Source organism: Triticum dicoccoides, chromosome 5B (assembly GCF_002162155.2).
Source record: "Triticum dicoccoides isolate Atlit2015 ecotype Zavitan chromosome 5B, WEW_v2.0, whole genome shotgun sequence".
In the NCBI taxonomy this organism is placed as follows: Eukaryota; Viridiplantae; Streptophyta; class Magnoliopsida; order Poales; family Poaceae; genus Triticum; species Triticum dicoccoides.
In genome coordinates, this window is record NC_041389.1 from 110,512,513 (window position 1) to 110,526,302 (window position 13,790).

Below are 13,790 nucleotides of genomic sequence, written 5' to 3' on the forward strand. Positions count from 1 at the left end.
GAGATCAATAATTTCTACAAAATAAAACCACCACCATGCTCTAAAAAGGTATAAGTGAAGCACTAGAGCAAAATTGTCTAGCTCAAAAGATATAAGTGAAGCACATAGAGTATTCTAATAAATTACGATTCATGTGTGTCTCTCCAAAAGGTGTGTACAGCAAGGATGATTGTGATAAACTAAAAAGCAAAGACTCAAATCATACAGGGCGCTCCAAGAAAAACACATATCATGTGGTGAATAAAAATATAGCCTCAAGTAAAGTTACCGATGGACGAAGATGAAAGAGGGGATGCCTTCTGGGGCATCCCCAAGCTTAGGATTTTGGTTTTCCTTGAATCTTAGCTTGGCGTGCCTTGGGCATCCCCAAGCTTAGGCTCTTGTCACTCCTTATTCCATAATCCATCAAATCTTTACCCAAAAACTTGAAAACTTCACAACACAAAACTCAACAGAAAATCTCATGAGCTCCGTTAGCGAAATAAAACAAACCACCACTTTAAGGTATTTTAATGAACTCATTCTTTATTTATATTGATGTTAAACCTACTGTATTCCAACTTCTCTATGGTTCATACCCCCCCCCCCCGATACTAGCCATAGATTCATCAAAATAAGCAAACTACACACGAAGAATAGAATCTGTCAAAAAACAGAACTATCTGTAGCAATCTGTAACTTTCGAATACTTCTGGAACCCCAAAAATTCTACCAAGTCCTAGATACTTTGTTTATTAATCTTCTGCAAAAAGAATCAACTGAAAATCACGTTTCTCTGATTTATGAAAATTATTCCCGTGCGTGCAAAAGTTTCTGTTTTTCAACAAGATCAAGTTAACTATCACCCAAGACGATCCTATAGGTTTTACTTGGCACAAACACTAATTAAAACATAAAACCACATCTAACCAGAGGCTAGATGAATTATTTATTACTAAACAGGAACAAAAGTAAGGAACAAAAATAAAATTGGGTTGCCTCCCAACAAGCCTATCGTATAACACCCCTAGCTAAGGCATAAGATTTCAACGATGCTCACACGAAAGATAGTAATTGAAACACAAAGAGAGCAACATGAAACATGTGACAAACACATTTTATAAGAAAACATACTTCCTATGCATAGGCATTTTATAAGAAAACAAATTATCAAGGCAAGAAAAAACTACCATATGCAAGGAAGAAGAGAGAAACAATAGTAATCTCAACATAACGAGAGGTAATTTAGTAACATGAAAATTTCTACAGCCATATTTTCCTCTATCATAATAATTAAATGTAGGATCATAAGCAAATTAAACAATATAGCTATCACAAAACATATTCTTAACATGATCCACATGTATGCAAAGTTGACACTCTTCCAAAATAGTGGGATTAACATTAACTAAAGTCATGACCTCTCCAAACCCACTTTTATCAAAAACTTCATAAGATTGAACATTCTCCAAATATGTGGATCTAAAGTTGAAACTCTTCCAAACCCACTTTCAATATTATTGCAAACATTATTAGCAATCTCATATTCATCATGGGGTTTAAATAAATTTCAAAATCATAAGAAGAATCGCCCCAATCATGATCATTGCAACAAGTAGTAGACATAGCAAAACTAGCATCGCCAACCTTAGGGTTTTGCATATTATTAGCACAAGTGACATCAAGAGAGTTTATAATAACATCATTGCAATCATGCTTTTCATCACAGGAACTATCAAGTATGGGTGCAATAGCAATGATCTCGTGTTTAACATAAGGAACTATAGCAAATTCATCTTCATAAATATTAGCATCATGACCACAAGAATAGCAAGCATCATGTTCATCAAGGCATGTTTCAATCAAATCATCAGAATCATAATTATATATAAATTCATGCATATCATTATTTTCTTCCAAAGCAATGGTCATTCACTCAATAAATTCTTTGACATAGCCATTATGAGTATAGTTTTCATAGCAATATTTAAGTATGTCAAAATTTTCAGATTCGTAGAGAGTAATATCATACTTTTCAATCAAAGAAGCAACTTCATAATCACCCTTAAAAGCAACAAATTCTTCAATTTGTTTGATATCATCGTAACTATAAGCACCCTTTGCATAAGAAGATAAGATTTCACTTCCATTAAAATCACATAGGTAGGTAAGGTGTTTTTTAGGGTTCTTAGACCAACAAGTAAAATCATAAATTTCACAAAGATTGCGAGCATAACACAACAATCTATTTATTTGATCCCATAAGAATCTCCCTTTTTCAGGCAAACGGTGACGCACAAAATGAGCATGCTCATCTAAAGATTTCCCATCAACTAGGCTAGTTGGGGTTTTAGCACGAGCGCATAAGGATCGAAGTTGATCCAAGTAGAACACTTTAAGTGGATCCAAATCAATAGATTTTTAGCAAGCAAAGATGCAAGAAAATAGAAGGCACGTGGAAACACAAACAAAAAGACATACGGGAAGAAGGCAAAGAAAAGGCAAAGGCAAAGGTGAAGTGGGGGAGAGGAAAATGAGAGGCAAATGGCAAATAATGCGAGGGATAATAGTTTGTGATGGGTACTTGGTATGTCTTGACTTGTGCGTAGACTCCCCGGCAATGGCGCCAGAAATCCTTCTTGCTACCTCTTGAGCATGCGTTGGTTTTCCCTTGAAGAGGAAAGGGTGATGCAGCAAAGTAGCGTAAGTATTTCCCTCAGTTTTTGAGAACTAAGGTATCAATCCAGTAGGAGGCTACACTCAAATCCCTCGTACCTGCACAAACAAATAAGAACCTTGCAACCAACGCGATAAAGGGCTTGTCAATCCCTTCACGGCCACTTGCAAAAGTGAGATCTGATAGAAATAATAAGATAAATATTTTTGGTATTTTTATGATATAGATTGAAAAGTAAAGATTGCAAGATAAAATAGATCGGAAACTTATATGGTGGAAAATAGATCCGGGGGCCATAGGTTTCACTAGTGGCTTCTCTCAAGATAGCATAAGTATTACGGTGGGTGAACAAATTACTGTCGAGCAATTGATAGAAAAGTGCATAGTTATGAGAATATCTATGCATGATCATGTATATAGGCATCACGTCCGTGACAAGTAGATCGAAACGATTCTGCATCTACTACTATTACTCCACACATCGACCGCTATCCAGCATGCATCTAGAGTATTAAGTTCATAAGAACAGAGTAACACATTAGGCAAGATGACATGATGTAGAGGGATAAACTCAAGCAATATGATATAAACCACATCTTTTTATCCTCGATGGAAACAATACAATACATGCTTTGCTGCCCGTACTGGCACTGGGAAAGGACACCGCAAGATTGAACCCAAAGCTAAGCACTTCTCCCACTGCAAGAAAGATAAATCTAGTAGGCCAAACCAAACTGATAATTCGAAGAGACTTGCAATGATAACAAATCATACATAAAAGAATTCAGAAGAGATTCAAATATTGTTCATAGATAATCTTCATCATAAACCCACAATTCGTCAGATCTCAACAAACACACCGCAAAAAGTATTACATCGAATAGATCTCCAAGAAGATCGAGGAGAACTTTGTATTGATATCCAAAGAGAGAGAAGAAGCCATCTAGCTAATAACTATGGACCCGAAGGTCTAAGGTAAACTACTCACACTTCATCGGAGAGGCTATGATGTTGATGTAGAAGCCCTTCGTGATTGATTCCCCCTCTGGTAGAGCGCCGGAAAAGGCCCCAAGATGGGATCTCAAGGGTACAGAAGGTTGCGGCGGTGGAAATAGGGTTTCGTGGTGCTCTCGGATGTTTTCATGATATATGAGTATATATAGGCGAAAGAAGTAGGTCGGTGGAGCCACGAGGGGCTCATGAGGGTGGGGGCGCGCCTACCCCCCTTGGCGCGCCCTCCTGCCTCGTGGCCACCTCGTTGCTTCCTTGACGTCCACTCCAAGTCTCCTAGATTTCGTTTGTTCCAAAAAAGATTCTCCCGAATGTTTCATTCCGTTTGGACTCCGTTTGATATTCCTTTTCTGCGAAACACTGAAATAGGCAAAAAACAGCAATTTGCAGGGCCTCCAGTTAATAGGTTAGTCCCAAAAATAGTATAAAAGTGTATAATAAAGCCCATTAAACATCCAAAACAGAAAATATAATAGCATGGAACAATCAAAAATTATAGATACGTTGGAAACGTATCACCCGATTACCGGCCATTTTTTCGTGAGTGCGGAGCGGAGTCCACTCCTCGTGAGAATAACCCACCTAGGATGGAAGATATAGAACACCCTAGTTGATACATGAGTTGTTAGAGCATACAAAACAGAATTTCATTTGAAGGTTTAGAGTTTGGCACATACAAATTTACTTGGAACGGCAGGTAAATACCGCATATAGGAAGGTATGGTGGACTCATATGGAATAACTTTGGGGTTTATGGAAGTGGATGCACAAGAAGTATTCCCGCTTAGTACAAGTGAAGGCTAGAAGTAGACTGGGAAGCAACCAACTAGAGAGCGACAACAGCCATGAACATGCATTAAAATTAATCAACACTTAGTGCAAGCATGAGTAGGATATAATTCACCATGAACATAAATATAGTGGATGCTATGTTGATTTTGTTTCAACTACATGCGTGAACATGTGCCAAGTCAAGCCACTCGAATCATTCAAAGGAGGATACCACCCTATCATACCACATCACAACCATTTTAATAGCATGTTGGCATGCAAGGTAAACCATTATAAACTCCTAGCTAATTAAGCATGGCATGAGCAACTATAATCTCTAATTGTCATTGTGAACATTTTTCATTCATAATAGGCTGAATTAGGAATGATGAACTAATCATGTTTCCAAAAACAAGATAGGTCGAGTTCATACCACCTTCTCTCATCTCAATCAGTCCATCATATATCGTCATTATTGCCTTTCATTTGCACGACCGAACGGTGTGGATAATAATAATAGTGCACGTGCATTGGACTAAGCTGGAATCTGCAAGCATTCAATTCATGGGAGAAGACAAGGTAATACGGGCTCTTGGTTATATCAATAATAATGCTAATGAGAGCCACTCAACATTTTCATCATGGTCTTCTCCTCTCGACCCCCAAAGAAAAGAAAAGAAATAAATCTATTTACACGGGAAAGCTCCCAACAAGCAAAAGAAGAACGAAAAATATTTTTGGGTTTTCTTTTAGTTACTACTACAAAAGTAAACTAGCTAAAAACTATAACTAATTTTTTTGGTTTTCTTAAGATTTTTCAAACACACAAGAAGAAGGCTTCGAAAAGAAAATAAACTAGCATGGATAGTACAATGGAAAAGTATGAGCGCCGACAACTAGAATGAGTGTGTGAACATGAATGTAATGTCGGTGAGAAATACATACTCCCCCAAGCTTAGGCTTTTGGACTAAGTTGGTCTATGCCCAGGGATGGCCTGGCGGATATCCAAAGTTGTAACTGGGGTCGTACTGAGATGCAGCCGCTACAGCCTGACGAGCTGCAGCTTGGAGGCGAGCTGCCTCCGTCCTCCTTTCATACTCGTTCGCCTCCTCCCTGGTTATAACATATCTCCTTTTTTGCCTGAAAGTCAAAGAAAGTAGGAGCAGGGAGAGCAATATGGACAAAGCGTTGTCTGTCAAAGATTAGTCGGTACTGAAGGGGTTGTTCATTCCTCTCAATAAACTGATGGCGGACCATAGCATTATAATCTAAATAAACAGGAGGCAACTCTATATCATTTGCATGTATGGGTACATAAAGATAGTTGGCTAAACAAGTTGCATCCCACCAAACAAATCTCCACTTATATTGTTATGATGCAACCTTCGTGCAACAATCGCCCCCAAGTTATATTGTTTATCTCCTAATACCGCACTTTTGAGAACACAAAGATCTAGAACGCACATGTGACAAGCTTCATCTTTACCATTAATGCATCTACCTATAAAGAGAGCAAAATAATGTATGGAAGGAAAATGAATGCTCCCTATGGTAGCTTGTGTGATTTCTCTAGATTCCCCCATAGTGATACTAGCAAGAAAGTCTTTATATTCAAATTTGCGAGGTTCACTAAAATTGCCCCACTGCGGGAGTTGACAAGAAGTATGAAAATCTTCTAGGTCCATGGTATATGATTTATCATAAAGATCAAACAAAACAGTGTGAGAATTGTGTGAGGATGTGAATTTGAACCTTCTCACAAAGAAATCAGTTAGGTAGTAGTACTGGGGGCACTTATCTGACACAAAGCCCTCAAGTTCAGCATTACGCACATACGCGTCAAATTACTCCTTAATGCCTGCTTGAACCATAAAATCTTCTAATGGTTATTCACAAGGCCGCAATTGAGCTTCCCTCAGTGGTTCATCGTCTGGCTCACGTATCGCGAGCCTTGGTCCTTGCTTCCTTGGTATATTTTCCTATGCATTTTTCTTTCTCTGAAAAATTTCTGAAATTTTAAGTGACTCAAAATAACAGTGAACCAAACTCAACAAAATTGATAGCAACTACTCCCACAAGTGCCTAGAGGCTATATCATGCATTAAAACTAATTTTGACCATATACATTTGACATGCAAGCTCGAGAATAGGGTCACCTTAGCAGAAAAAATTTGCTTAAATAAAGCACTAGACCAAAAACTAATTGGACCATTGGAGGAGTCACATTCCGAAGAATAATCCCCCAAAATAGTTTCATGAATGAAGCTTTGAGAAAGGAGATCAAAAATCACAGCAAAACGAGCTAAAACACGAGTTTGAGATGTGCAGTGATTTTTTCTGGGAGGAAGACGAAGTTTGTGGGTGCAGGAATAAGTGGAGGGGGCCACGTGGGGCCCATGAGGCAGAGGGCGCGCCCAGGGGGAGGGTGCGCCCTGGATCCTCGTGGCCAGGTGGTGTGGCCACCTGATGTGTTTTTAATGCCAAATATTCTTAAATATTCTACAAGAAATCATATTTCAATTTCGGGACATTTGGAGAACTTTTATTTTCGCGGTATTTTTTATTGCAATGATAATTCAGAAAACAGACAGAAAATACTATTCTTGCTTTATTTAATCTAAATAACATAAAGCAAAAGGATGGTACAGAGAGCTGTGCTTTCTAACTTCATCCATCTCATGCTCATCAAAAGGAATCCACTAACAAGGTTGATCAAGTCTTGTTAACAGATTCATTCCGAATCGCAAGAAACCGGAGAATCTTCAAATAGCACTAAGTTACCTCAACGGGGGTATGCATGTCCCTAACAATAACAATATCATATTTCTTCTTGACAGTAGGAAGAGGAAATTCAAAACCTCCAATAGTAATCGTTGAAAGTTTTGCAATACAATTGATACTGTGAACTTGAGGTTGTTTCCTTGGAAAGTGTACCGTATGCTCATTACCATTAACATGAAAAGTAATATTGCCTTTGTTTCAATCAATAACAGACCCTGCAGTATTCAAAAAGGGTCTACCAAGGATAATTGACATACTATCATCCTCGGGAATATCAAGAATAACAAAGTCCGTTAAAATAGTAACATTTGCAACCACAACAGGCACATCCTCACAAATACCGACATGTATAGCAGTTGATTTATCGGCCATTTGCAAAGATATTTTAGTAGGTGTCAACTTACTTAAATCAAGTCTACGGTATAAAGAGAGAGGCATAACACTAACACCGGCTCCAAGATCACATAAAGCAGTTTTAACATAGTTCCTTTTAATGGAGCATGGTATAGTTGGTACTCCTGGATCTCCTAGTTTCTTAGGTATTCCACCCTTAAAAGTATAATTAGCAAGCATGGTGGAAATTTCAGCTTCCGGTACCTTTCTTTTATTTGTAACAATATCTTTCATGTACATAGCATAAGGATTCATTTTAAGCATATAAGTCAAACACATACACAAAAAGATAGGTCTAATCATTTTAGCAAAGCGCTCAAAATCCACATCATCCTTTTTCTTGGATGGTTTAGGAGGAAAAGACATGGGTTTCTGAACCCATGGTTCTCTTTCTTTAGCGTGCTTCCTAGCAACGAAGTCTCTCTTATCATAATGTTGATTCTTTGATTGTGGGTTATCAAGATCAACAGCAGGTTCAACCTCTACATCATTATTATTGCTAGATTGATCATTAACATGAACATCATCATTAACATCATCACTGGGTTCATGTTCATTACTAGATTGTGTTTCAGCATCAGAAATAGAAATATCATTGGGATTCTCAGGTGTGTCAACAACAGGTTCACTAGAAGCATGCAAAGTCCTATCATTTTTCTTCTACTTCTTTTTAGAAGGACTAGGTGCATCAACATTATTTCTCTAAGAATCTTGCTCAATTCTCTTAGGGTGGCCCTCGGGATACAAAGGTTCCTGAGTCATTCTACCACCTCTAGTCACAACTCTAACAACATTATCATTTTTCTTATTATTTAATTCATTGAGCAAATCATTTGTGCTTTAAGCACTTGTTCTGCTTGAGTGGTAACCATGGAAGCATGTTTACTAATAAGTTTAAGTTCACCTTTAACTCTAGACATATAATCACTCAAGTGTTCAATCATATAAGCATTGCATTTCAATTGTCTACCAACATAAGCATTGAAGTTTTCTTGTTTAACAATAAAATTATCAAACTCATCCAAGCATTGACTAGCAGACTTAACGAGGAATATCACCTTCATCAAATCTATAGAGAGAATTTACCTTTACTACCTGTGTCGGGTTATCAAGACCATGTATTTCTTCAATAGGCGGTAAATTGTTAACATCTTCAGCTTTAATACCCTTTTCTTTCATAGATTTCTTTGCCTCTTGCATATCTTCAGGACTGAGAAATAGAATACCCCTTTTCTTCGGAGTTGGCTTAGGAGTTGGTTCAGGAAGTGTCCAATTGTTTTCATTAGTCAACATATTATTCAATAACAATTCAGCTTGATCAATAGTTCTTTCCCTGAAAACACAATCGGCACAACTATCCAGGTGGTCTCTGGAAGCATCGGTTAGTCCATTATAAAAGATATCAAGTATTTCATTTTTCTTGAGAGGATGATCAGGCAAGGCATTAAGTAATTGGAGAAGCCTCCCCCAAGATTGTGGGAGACTTTCTTCTTCAATTTGCACAAAATTATATATTTCCCTTAATGTAGCTTGTTTCTTATGAGCAAGCAAATATTTAGCAGAAAAGTAATAAATCATATCCTGGGGACTACGCACACAGCCAGGATCAAGAGAATTAAACCATATTTTAGCATCACCCTCTAATGAGAATGGAAATAACTTAAGGATATAGTAGTAATGAATTTTTTCCTCGTGAGTGAATAGGGTGGCTATATCGTTCAATTTAGTAAGATGTGCCACAACAGTTTCAGATTCATAGCCATAAAAAGGATCAAATTCAACCAAAGTAATTATCTCGTGATCGACAGAGAAATCATAATCCTTATCAGTAATACAGATAGGTGAAGTAGCAAAAGTAGGGTCATATTTCATTCTAGCATTCAGAGACTTTTCTTTCAGCTTAGCTAATAACTTCTTAAGATCAGATCTATCATTGCAAGCAAGAAAATCTCTAGCAGTTTCTTCATACATAACATAACCCTCAGGCACAACAGGCAATTCATATCTAGGGGGAGAATCTTCATCATCACTTTCATCAGTATTATTAGTTTCAATAATTTCATTCTCTCTAGCCCTAGCAAGTTGTTCATCAAGAAATTCACCTAATGGCACAACATTATCAAACATAGAAGTAGTTTCATCATAAGCATCACGCATAGCAGAAGTGGCATCATCAATAACATGCGGCATATCAGAATTAATGGCAGAAGCAGGTTTAGGTGTCACAAGTTTACTCAAAACAGAAGGAGAATCAAGTGCAGAGCTGTCACATCCCTAATTCTGGTATGCTCAAGGCTAGCTAGTCATGTGTGCATCATGTTTAAATTTCATTTAAATTTGAAATGAGGATTTGTGAAACCCTCAGAATCATTTCTGGAAATGACCCAAATAAAAATTGCTCCAAAAGGGTCCAAGAAAATGCCCATGTTTCTCTCTGAAAATATTGGACAAAGATAAAAATAAAACCAATATTATTAGGACCTCATAAGTATTTATTTTGGGCATTTGGAATTAACGCATAATTATTTGCATTGGATATATATATATATATATATATATGTTATATATATTATATATGTCCAAAAATTATGCCATTTGTTGAGGAGCTCTGGAATAATACCACTAGTTCCTACAAAAAAATGGCATAAGAAAATAAATTGGTTTAGTATTATTATTAAATCAAAACATATGTCAGAAAATTAGAAAAGTTAAACAAAGAGGAAAAGACTTACCTGGACTTACCCGCGGCCTGGCACTGTGCGGCCTGGCCCGGCCCAGCGGCCCAGCAGGCCGGCCCAGCCAGCTGGCCGTGCCAGTCATCCCCTTCCCCGCGCCAGGAGGACGCCGAGCACGCGCTCACCGCACGCGGCCACGCGCCCGGCCACCTCCTGCCTCCCTACCTGCTCCGCGACTCCCTGCAGCGTCGCCATGCAACGCCCCGACCGCTCTCCTCTCTCTCCCGTGCCTCTCCCCTCCTCTGGCTCCCTCTCCCTCTCTTTCCTAAGCGCACCGGAGAGCGCAGCTGCTCGCCGCCGTAGCCACCGGCCACCCCTCGCCCTGCCACTGAGCCTAGAAGCTCCACCGCGACTGCCTTGCCCCCTCCATGGAGCTACGCGACGCCCGGAGGGCCCTGCTTCGTCGCCACCATCGTCGTCTTCGCCTCGGCCGCCGTGGATCGCCGTCGTCGATTCGCGACAACCCACGCTTCCCCGACCCTGCTGTCTGCACCATCCACCTCCCCGTGAGCCCCTGCTTCATCTTCCCTGTCTCCCATGGTCGCGCTCGCCCTCTAGCTGTCGTCTCCACCATGGCCGAACCTTCGCCGCCGCCCGAGCTCGCCGTCGACGCAGCTCCGGTGACCATTTGGTCACCCCGGCGAGTCCAACAAGCTCGTAGGGCCACGTAGAGCATCCCTAGCGCTTTGCTTCTCTCGTCTTCGAGCTCCAAACGCGCTCACGTGCACGACCGAACTCCGGCGGCCACAACCGAGCTCGCCGTCGTCGACTCCGGCCATCCCAGGCCCAGCCACGGCCACCACCCAACGCGCCATCGAGCTAGCTCTCCAACGCGCCTAGCCGCGCGTCATTTGGAGCACCACAGAGGAAACCCGGGGCACAAGTACGCCGCGGATCTCGCCGGCGACTAACCGCCGGCGGGTTTGACTTGTTTGACCCGGGGTTTGACCCCCCAGGGTCACTGACTCGTGGGCCATGCCCCTGTTTAGTTTAGGCGTTAGTTTAGTTAGCGCTAATTAACTCAGTTAATTAGTTGTCTCACTGACAGGTGGGCCCATGCCCTAATTAATCTAGGTTAGAGCTAACGTAACACTAACTAAGTCTGTTAGTTAGATGGTACACTGACATGTGGGTCCCAGCCGTCAGGTTTGACCTGGGCTGGCGCCTTTGACCTGCTGACGTCACGCTGACGTCAGGCTGACGCCATTATTTATTTTCTGGATTTAAATTAAATCAGGAATTCCAGAAAATGATTCAAACTTCAAAAAATCATAGAAATTCAACCGTAACTCAGATTGAAATAATTTATATATGAAAAATTATCAAAAAAATGCAATCTATCCATCTGTTCTAGTTTAATGCATGACAAACCAACTTATACCTACTGTATAAGTGAAACACTAAAATGGCTTATATAAAGAGCTTATTTTGGAGTTGCATTTGAACCTTGATTCAAATGGACTTCAACCTAATGAATGCTAGTTGCATTAGCTCAGATAGCATCACATGTACATGCCATGATCATGCATCATATTGTTGCATATGATTGTTCATTGATTGTTGGCACCGTTCCTTCTCGATAAGTCCTGCTCTAGAGTCCGTTTCCAGAGTACCTGTCTGAGGAGCAGTGCCTTCCTTGTTGATCTACCAGGCAAGCAAACCCCCTTGTTCATTTCGATACAATCCTACTCTCTTGCTCCTGCTCTTAGTTATTGCATTAGGACAACAACGATTCATCTGCTACTTTGTGCTACAGTAGTTGAACCCATTCCTCTGCATGACCTGTCATTTCCACAGTAAATAGTTGAAACCCACTAGCATGTGTAGGAGTTGATTGAGCCATGTTGTGTTCCTACCATGCTATGCCTGCTATTGCTTAGAGTTGTGTCAGGTCTGATTCATTGGGAATGAATTGGAGTGTTACGATATGTTCTGATGCTGAGAGTGAAGTGTGTGAACACGATTTGGTAAAGGTAGCAGTGAGAGACCATGTAGGAGTACATGGTGGGTTGTCTCACTGGAACCGTCCTTAAGCACTGAGTTCTGTGTATGTCGTCCAATGACTCGATACTACCACACATTGGGTTCCGGTAACTCGACCACTCTCAGCTTATTAACCAACTTGATCTCTGTCCAGGAGTTGCAACTAGTTTCTGGTGTTTGTAGGTAGTGTTAGTAGTCTACCAAGTGGCACCCGGCCAGGTGGGCTTGGGACAGACTAGGCACAACTGGCATGGTGTACCAAGCGTAGATCCATCCGGCGAGGTGGGCTTGGGAACCCTACACACATCATTTGGGGCCGTGAGCGACACCCCGGCCGGATCTCCTTGCAGATGGAACCCGAATAGGCGATAAACTTGGATTAGAGTCTTGTGTGGTTAGTCAGGTCGTGGCTGACACCCTCGCCAGGCTTCCGCTTGAAGGTTGCCGAGATACATGACGTGTACATGGCGGTAAGTGGCGAGAGCGTGTGTGAAGAAGTACACCCCTGCAGGGTTAACATGATCTATTCGAATAGCCGGGTCCGCGGTTATGGACTTCTTGGATGCTTACATGGTACATAGACAACTTGAAGTGGATACTGTAAAATGCTCAAGACAAGTGTGAGTGCTATGGATGGCCTTCTCGTAGGGAGACGGGGATGATTCCATAGTAGTGTATTGTATAGTGATTAGTGGACTCGTGTGCGCCATATCACCTCAAAGAAGTTTTGGTAGTCGTAGAACAGGATAGCCATAGACTCAAAGCTGGCTTGCTGCAACTAAACCCCACATTACCCTCTTGATACAAATGCATGTATGATAGAATCTGATGTAAGTCTTGATGAGTACCTTTGTACTCATGTTGCTTTATTTATGTTTTTGCAGCGGAGACTTCGGTCTTACTAGTGTTCTCGTGGACTTCGACAAGTAGCTTGTACCTCAGCTACGATCTTGATCGGATGTTGTAGATAGTCAGGCTCTTCAGCCTTTTTCATTTGTAGATGTTTGTACCCAGACATGTAATGCTTCCGCTTGTTGCTTGTATGGTCTGTATGATGGGTTTTGTGACCCCTGTTTGCAATAAATGCTATGATGGCTCTTTGAGCCTTATCTATATGAGTTTTTGAGTTATGCTGTGATGCCATGTTGTACAACACATACTTGCATGTTATGCGTACGTGTAATGTGTATTGCTATGTGTGGGATCTGACTATCTAGTTGTTTATCCTTAGTAGCCTCTCTTACCGGGAAATGTCTCCTAGTGCTTCCACTGAGCCATGGTAGCATACTACTGCTCCGGAACACTTAGGCTGGCCGGCATGTGTCCTTTTTCGTTCCAGTGTCTATCCCTTCGGGGAAATGTCACGCGATGAATACCGGAGTCCTGTTAGCCCGCTACAGCCTGGTTCACCGGAGTCCTGTTAGCCCAGTGCTACAGCCTGGATTCACTCGTTGATGAC